The sequence below is a fragment of the Dipodomys spectabilis genome, unplaced genomic scaffold (assembly GCF_019054845.1).
Source record: "Dipodomys spectabilis isolate Male_0828 unplaced genomic scaffold, ASM1905484v1 ptg000166l, whole genome shotgun sequence".
Lineage (NCBI taxonomy): Eukaryota > Metazoa > Chordata > Mammalia > Rodentia > Heteromyidae > Dipodomys > Dipodomys spectabilis.
The window spans coordinates 80,429-89,924 of record NW_024870843.1 but is presented as its reverse complement, the minus strand read 5'-3'; the positions used below and the strand labels follow the sequence as shown (position 1 = coordinate 89,924).

General features: G+C 34.6%; 1 non-coding gene and 1 pseudogene across 1 annotated transcript; both read left to right on the top strand.

The window, feature by feature from the left end:
* The first annotated feature begins 238 nt into the window (after positions 1-238).
* On the top strand, positions 239-335 carry LOC122119410 (annotated as a pseudogene).
* A 4,599-nt stretch (positions 336-4,934) lies between these two features.
* Positions 4,935-5,041, top strand: LOC122119398. The gene has a single exon (XR_006149557.1). It is a non-coding gene; the product is annotated as a U6 spliceosomal RNA (small nuclear RNA).
* The last annotated feature ends 4,455 nt before the right edge of the window (positions 5,042-9,496 follow it).

Here is a 9,496-nt window from a genome sequence, read left to right as displayed (position 1 = left end):
AAAGTATGATGAAATCTAAAATGAAAAAGACTTAAAATACTCATTGACAAAAAAATTGCAAATGTGAGCAATCGAACAAACAATATAAGTTTTTTTTCCAATATATACAGAATTTTAGAGAAGTAATATCAATAGCATTTTTAGGAACAATAAGTTTTCCTAGTTACAAATAGTCAACCAAGGATATATGCCTGTATAAAGATTGCATCATTAACTACTTAAATTTAAAGGATACTACATGCTTCAACAGCAAATCTACCCTAATTGCAATACAAAGTTTAACACGGCACTTGCACAAGGATGATATGAAAATTTGTGTAGTATTCCATATTTTTCATTCTTCAGATGCAAGAAATGAAAAACAGTTATTAAAAATTGATTACAAAAATACAGTTGTAACGATACATGTTATTCATTGAATTGAAAGTTAGTTTGACATCAGTGTATTAAATCATCACCTTAGAAAGGCCTTTACATAGCATAACCTTTACAAAACTTTTGAAATTAGATAACATTTTCAATTTATCCCAAAGAAATAAAATACTATAAGGACCTAGGGGAAAAAAAAGAATCTTAAACTATTTCTATATCGAATGCTATCTGAAATGACACATTTATTAATGAACCTATATATTATGAAACAATGTAGAATTAAAAGTATTATATCTAGGAGATAATGAAATAGATTATGGATATTATACAAACAGAATACAGATTACTTTAAAATATCCTTTTTCAGACAAGCAACAGAAATATCTTTAGTTTCTGTATTACTCATTTCAACAGATAAGTTAAAATTATTTCTGATTATAAAAATCACAAACTCTGCAGAAATCATTATAGATGTATACAAACAAATCTTGAATACATTTTGACATCGAAGTTAGGCAATTCACTTGGAAGAATAGCATGGAATCCATGAATATTTAAAGTAAGATATTAATGTGGTTTTGTATTGTGAAAATATTTTGTATGGACACAAAGATGGATAGGTATTTTTGAAATTTAAGAAACTTAACCAAACCATTATGACTTAGGAGAAAAATTTTTGCAGCCTTCCACAACTTCAAAGAGGTGATACATACTTAACCTTTTGGCAATATCAAATGCAGCTTCTTCCAAGTTGTTCTTGACCTAGTTTGATATAATATTTCAATAGAAGCAGATCCAGCGTACCTTTGTTATTTCTATTCCCAGCAGCAAGATGCAAGGTTGTCAAGACTTCTTTAGTTTGGGCATTGGTATCTGCATCATGATGCAGTAAGAAAGAAGCCACTCTGGTATTATTCCACATATAAGCACTATGTCTAAGTATCTACTGTAGGCTTCTGGATGAAGAGAGCTATACTCATCATCATCCCTAGTATTCACATGAGTGGCCTTTTTGGAAAGTAGTCTCTGCACTGTAGTAAGCCGATTATTTTCAACAGCCCAATGAAGAAATTTGCTTGGACACTTCTCTATTTTTTTCTAGCAAATGATACCATTCCTCACTTTTTCATCTAGTTCCTTGTCTTCATCAGAATTGCCTAACTAGAGACTTTGAGTACCAGTGGGAATGAGGTGTACATGTATTCCCTAATAGTTCACGTTGGTTGAAGTAGTCAGAAAAATCCAGTGAATTTTCTACTTCTGATTTTTCACCATGATTTTTTTCTCTTTTTCCATTTTTACTATTTGAAATTATTCTAACTGGAGAATAGGGAATGGATAGAGAGCAGAAGAAATAAATCCAAAAACAATCTTCACAGAAGCAAATTCTCAGAGCTATTTCATGACTTTGCAAAGGATAAAGTGGCTGAAGTTAGTATAAATTTAGAAGTATGAAAATGGGAGGGGGGACCAAGATGGCAACAGGGCAGTAGGGAAACGCCATAGCTCTCCCCAACCAAAAAGAGAGTTAGAGTTCCTAAGCTTAACCTCCCCAAGAGACCGACAAAAACAAAAAGATGAACACCCAGAGAAATACAGGAGGTGGAAAATAACAAAAAAGAAAGAGAGACAAAGAATTTCAGAACAGAGAAGCACGAAGACTCCACCTCCAGTGCTTACTGGTGGCAAGCAGCGCAGCAGGGGCTGCTGGAGTCCCAGAGAAAAAGGAGGCTGCCTGCAGATTACCCACACAGAAGGACTTAAGAAAAGAAGAAACAAAGAACTTCCACCCCTCTGGTCGAACCACTATTAAATAACCCCATGCTGCTGATCACATGTATGGTGTATATGTGTACACCATTATATGTTACAGACCGTGATAGACAATTTGCTCCAGGAAAGCTACAATGAGTTTGTGACTTTAAATGAGCATCATCATCCCAAAATACTGTGAAAATTGGCAAATTTTGTAATCACTTAATTACAAAAAAAAAAAAAAAACCCAGAAAACTACAAGTGGAGCTATGGCTCAAGTGGTAGAACATGAGCCTTGAGCTGAATTGCTCAGGGACAGCTGCCAGGCCTAGAGCTCAAGTCCCACGACTGACAAAAAAAGAGAGAGAGAGAGATCTTTCATGTGATGGATTCTAACATATTTATAAAATTATGTTTTTATTGCTTTGTATGTCCCTCCCCCATGGTATAACCCCTGTTTTCACTATATATGAAGTTGATGTATGTGGAGGAGAAGGGAAAAAACAAATCGTTAAAACAGAGATACAGGAGGACCCATTTCAACAATGAGATGTACAAGTCTTCATGTCGAAAAAAGAACTTTACAACTTTGGTTGGGGGGACGGTGGGGAGGATACGAAGGGATCGGAAGGGGAAACAAAGGTAATGTGCTCATTATCTTACCCATGTAATTGTTACTCCTCTGTGCAGTATTTTCACAATAAAAAGAAGTATGAAAATGACAAAAATGTAAAAAGATATTCATATATCTCATTATATAACCCAAACCAGAAAGCAAATTTTGTTTAGATCATTTCTTAAAACATAGTCTTTCAGAAGCTGGGAAGGGGGCTCAGTGGTAGAGTGTTTGCCTTGCATGCATGAGGTCCTGGGTTTGATTCCTCAGCACCATAGAAGAAGAAAAAGACAAAAGTGGTGCTGTGGCTCAAGTGGTAGCACCATCTTTGAGCTGAAAAGCTGAGGGACAGCACTCAGGCTCCAGAGTTCAAGCCCCACAAAAACAAAAACCAAACCAAAAAACTAAACAAAACACAGCTCTCACATTTGTAGCCTCAATTCTGTAAAGACACTGCTTCAGCCTAGGACTAAGATTTTAAGTGTATACATTTATCAACACTTCTGATTCAGATTTCTACTTGAGAAAATTTTAAATCAATATTTTGTTCTTAATTTTTCTCTTTGTACATTCACATGCATCAATAAAAAATGGTGTGGACATCCCAGTAACATTCTCAAAGTACCTCCTGATGATGAGTTATGAAAAGTTGTATTCTATTACAAAAAGGAAAACAATGCTACAAATAAAGAAAACCAATAATTAATTATTAATGTTTAATAAATTAAAAACCAAACACCAGTGTTTCCAGTTTTTGAAGTGTTCTACATATTAGATTTTCCTATTTACTCATATTCCTGTACATTTAAAACTGGCTAAGATTATGATTTCACAAGAGTTTTGTAGGCTACGGGTAGCCTTTAAAGTTACCCACTAAGGTTACTCTTTCTTTATGGCTCATCTCATCATTTGTATATGGCTTATATCATCATTTGTTTCTCACTAACATATAAAAGAAGCCCTCAAGTTTTAACAGAAACTGTGTAGTTAAAACCTTAACTCTTCTCTCTGTTTCTTTACACAGACTTTGGAACTTCTCATAGTAAAGTTTCTATAAACTCTGAAATGTACATACTTAGTAGTATATGTCTGCTACCATAAATCTTAAATACTTTATGGAAAAGTTTTATGACCTGCCGAACAGTCTTAATTTTGGCATATATAAGCAAATTCCCAAAATTAAACATATTTAAAACAATAAAATTTTTTTATTTTTTTTATTTTTTTTTTTATTTAATTTTATTTTATTTGAGAACATACTGTACAGAGGGGTTACAATTACATGGACAGGATAATGCATACATTTCTTACCAAGCATTGCAGCCTCCTCCTTTGTTTACCCTTCACCTCCCTTCCCAGCCTCCCCCCTCCCTCCCACCCAATCATACCCCCCCACCCCCCCCACCGACATTGTAAAGCTGGTTTTGACATGACATTTTGTACTTCTCATTGTTGCAACAGGTCCACCTGAATCCTTAAACGACTTGTTTGTCCCCATCTCCTCCACATGTTATACTGACATCAAATATAGTGAAAGCGGGGGTTACACTGTGGGGGAGGGACATACAAAGCAACAAAGAAATAATCTTATAAATGCGTTAGGAACACATGCATGAAAGAAACAAAAACATTAAAATACATATTTGAGGTTTCGTTTTCCTAACATCACATTATCTGACTTTTTCCGCTTGACTCATACCTATACTAGATATTGCAAATAAGGGAAACCATGGGACCTGTGTTTCTTTGGGCCTGGCTTACTTCACTTAATATAATTTTTTCCAAGCCTTTCCATTTCCTAACAAATGGGGAAATGTCATTGTTTCTGATGGAGGCATAGAATTCCATTGTGTATATATACCACATCTTCTTGATCCATTCATCTACTGAGGGGCATCTGGGTTGGTTCCAAAACAATAAAATTTTTAACAAACCTTAGCACTTGCTACAGTGCTCATTATGACAGGTGCCATGTATAGAATAATTGAATTTCTACTCTTACACATCTCTTGAACAACAAATATCTGGAATTATTTTGTTTTTGACATATCTAACTTGACTTTATTCTTAAATGTGTGCTTACATAAGAAATATATGGTTCTAAAATTTCACGACAAGTCTTTTGAACTTATTTTTGTTGAATTTTCTAGTTTAGGAAAATCAATTCCACTTTATGTATAAAAAATGTTCTGTGCTCAGTTTGGCAACACATACACTAAAATTGGAAAAATACAGAGAGAATTAGCATGACCCCTACGCAAAGATGACATGCAAATTCATGAAGATTTCCACATTTTTACAACAACAGATGCTGGAGGGTATGTGGACAGAAGGGAACCCTACTCCATTCTTGGTGGGAGTGAAAACTTGTTCAAGCACTTGGAAAGAAGTATGGCAGTTCCTCAAAAGATTCCACATAGAGCTCCCCTATGACCCAGCAATCCCACTTTTGGGCATTCATACAAATGATCAAACAAGACCATACTATAACTACCAGCACAGCTATGTTTATTGCAGCATTATTTACCATAGCTAAGATAGGGAACCAAACCCGATGCCCCTCAGAAAATGAATGAATCAAGAAAATTTGGTGTGTGTGTGTGTGTGTGTGTGTGTATGTATTTTCCTATCTATCTATCTTTCTATCTATCTATCTATCTAACTACACATACATATATATGTATATAAATTTGTATATATGTATGTTTATATACATAAATATAAATATAGATTGGAATGTATATATATGTAAGGTATCCCTTACTTGCAATAAATAATATAAGCAGAAAACTGGGATAAGCAGAAAAGATCAAAAGCTATATGCATATTACTAAATAAGATGATGTTAAGCTAAATGAACCCCAAGATAAGGACAGAAGTGTTTTTTTTTATTCTTTCTTACTGTTGTTTCTAACATATTTATAATGTACAATGTGATTTTTTTTTGTTTTTTATTTGGTCCCCCCCACAGTATAAGCCCTGTTATCACTGGATTTGATGTTGGTGCACCTACATCCTGAAAATACACTTCTCTAATTTGGGGAAGGAAAGGGAAAAATCAAAATGCTTAAATAGAGATAAAAGTTGAGCCATTGTAACAATGAGATGCACAAGACAACATGTTGGGGGGTGTGGGGGTGTGGGGATGAGAAGTGTACTTGTGGAGGTGGAGGGGAAGGGATGGTGGGGGGAAAACAAAGGAGGAGGTAACAATGCTTGATAAGAAATGCACTCATGACTTTGCTCATGTAACTTTAACCCCTCTGTACAGTACTTTTACAATAAAAAACATTAGAAAATGTTCTGAGATGGAAGAGTTTATTTTATTTTACCCATATAATATTGTTAACAAAGAAATTAATGGGGGGGGAGGATTGGGTGGGGGGTCAGGGGGAGTCTGGGAAGGGATGGGAAGGGGAAACAAAGGAGGAGGCTACAATACTTGATAAGAAATGTGCTCATTATCTTGCCCATGTAATTGTCACCCCTCTGTACACTATTTTCACAATTAAAACACACACACACACACACACACACACAAACAAAAAAAAAGAAATTAATGGAAAAGACTGACCCAAAGATATTTTGAGTAAGTGTGTGAGTGTGTGTGTGTGTGTGTGTGTGGGTGTGTGTGTGTGTGTGTGTGCATGCCTGCATGTTGGTGTGCTCAGAGTTTTAACTCAGGGCTTCATGGTCTCGCTAAGCCTTTTCTCTCTAGATTGGTGAGCTACTATATGAGCTACATCTCCATTCCTGGACCTTTGCTAGTTTATTTAAATTTTGGAAAAATAATCTTAGGAATTTTTTGGCCTGATTGGCTTCCAACTCTTATCCATAATTCTCAGGGTCCTGAGTAGATATGCAGAGTAAACAGGATTACACGTGTGACCAACCATCACAATGCTTTCAGAATAATTTTAAAAGTAGAAAAAAATTTACTTCACGGGGGGACTGTTTTATCATTTCTTACTTTTAAAGCATTTTGGAGTGATTATATGTGAATTTATTTCATGTTGAGATTCTTAAAAGAGAGTAAGTGATAGTATTTAAAAGTTTTAGTACTTTTTAAAAAGAATACTGGAACTGTGGGACAGAAGAAATTTGCCTCTCTTTGGATCTCAATTTATAAGCTCAGCTCTGTGCACGATAACCCAATGTCACCAACACAATCTGTGTTGAAGACAAAATGTGACAGAAAACAATTACCATGGGCAATAATTGCTATGCTATTATTTATTGGACAATATGAATATTGAATTGAGAGTGTAAGAGAATGGAGATATTTCACCTACCGTTTTTGTATTGCTGAAAGGCTTTTGGAAACTTTGACTCATTTCCTTCCTCACTGTGTGTCTTTGGGCCATGCACTTAGTGACTTTAATTACAATTTTTCTCAACTCTAAAATGGTAATAACATTAGCATCATAGTTAATGTTTTCTTAAGAACTAAGAGACATAAAACTTGTGAAATACTTAACATAAATTACTAATGAACTTTGAGTTTAGCCAGCAGTTTTTTTTAATACTAAACAGAATGTGCTATGTATTACAGAAATCAATACATGTAGTGAGCCACCAGAAGTAACGTTATCTATTGACTATGCTGTGCTTCCAAGGAAGCCAGGTGGATAACTTCTCATGCTGTAAATCAAACTGCTTATCTTATGTCTTGATAGTGCTAAACTATCAGGGTCAGAATAATGAAGGAATTGTAGACTGAGCTAAGGTCCATATGAAAATGTTCAAAATTGATAAAGCCTAAAAGTAACTAAGCTGTATATTGTGCTTTCATTATTTAAGTTAAATTGCAAAGAAAGGGAAGACCTAGAAGAATGAATTCTCTTTTTGATAACCTATCTTAGGTCCTTAGCAGGATGAACTCTTTCCTCATTCTTGTAGAGGTATCATCAGATGAGAGGAACTCTATTTTTTTGGTTGCGTCTTTCCATTTATTCTTCAGTTTGAAATCTGAACTACATGAGACTGAAAGAAACCAAGGAAAATTAGACACACAGGCTTTGGAAAAAGCAATCAGAGTAAAATAAACTAAATACATATAGCCTTGTAAAAGGCTTCACTAAATTGAGTTATATAGTCTCAAGCATAAGCAAAAATGATTTAAGCAATATCATGTTATTGAAAATTGAAAAATGTTAGGTGTTGCTCAATTTTTTCCTTTCTACTACCTGGAATGTATTATTGATTTTGTATAGAGAGATTAAAGATGAGATTAACAAGGAACTTGATTAAAAATCGATAAAAGTTCTGAATAGACATATTTTCCAATATGCCTTGAAAATCACCAGTGGCTTTAAAAAGTTGTGTTTAATATCACTTCTATGCTGGCTTAATGCTGTGTGAACAGAAGTCATTAGAAAAATGCAATTCAAAATTACTATGATACTACTACATAACTATTATAACTCTTATCAAAAATATTCGAAGGAACTTGGTGTGGTGGTAAAGGCTTGTAATTCCAAGCATTTGGGAAATTGGAGTAAGAGGATTTCAGCTTAAGGCCAGCCTGGGATACTGTACATAGTAAAAACATGCCCTTTAAAAAAAACTTAAAAGGTAATAATGTTGGTGAGAGTGTGGAGCAAAGGAAATTTTCTACACTCTTGGTCAAAATATAGGTTAGTATTCTCGTTGTAGAAAGTAGTATGCAATTTTCTAAAGAAATGCAAAGTTGAAATATCATCTGACCCACCAATCATATGATTAATTCTCTCTGGGTAACTCGTAAATATATCTGTAGTTCACTGTTATTCACATTATTCACAACAGGCAAGATATAAATCAAAGTTATGTGTTCAACTAAAGACTAATAAAGCAACTGTGGCACATGCACAAATATAATTTTCTGTTTCATCTTTAAAATAGCAAGAGATTTCTCCCATTAGCCACAACTTACAATGACCTAAAAGATGTAATCTAAATGATGTAAAATGTTGCTTTCTGATCTTTGTAAAACCACACACACACACACACACACACACACACACCAACCTAAGCAAGAGAGAAATTTTTCAAAAAGTAAAGCAACTGATATTGCTGGGGCATTTAGGTCACAATATAGATGATAGTGGATATACAGGATGACCAAGTATAGAGTTGTAATGTATAACGTGAGGATACAGGGGACAACACTGGCCTTACATAGGAATGAAGCTAAATATGTAGGAGTTGGTCTTCCTTGTAGGGGTTTCTCTTTTAGGTGTTCTTCCTTCAGTAATGGGTGAGATAAACGTAATTCTTTACATATACTTGCCTGTTTGCAGAAATAATAACAAACAATATAGCAATAATGTTTTATGCTCAACATGGAACAAAATGCCAAATTAATGTACATGAAATTATCCTTGGTATAAACTAATTATTATTAATAAGGGAACCCATGGGACCTATGTTTCTTTAAGTCTGGCATCACTTGATGTGATTTTTTTTGACGATCTCCTATTTCCTTACAAATGAGGTGGTATCATTCTTTCTGATGGAAGCATAGTATTCCATGTGTATGTATGTGTGTGTGTGTATGTGTGTAACATTTTCTTGATCTATTCATCTACTGAGGAGCATCTGGATTGATTCCATATCTTAGCTGTGGTAAATAATATTGTGATAAACATAATTGTGCTGGTAGATTTAGTGTGGCCTTGTTTGTGATCACTTGGGTAATGCCCAGATGTGGGATTACTGGGTAATAGGGGATCATGATTGTGTACATCAAGGATAATATTAGTAGATGAGCAG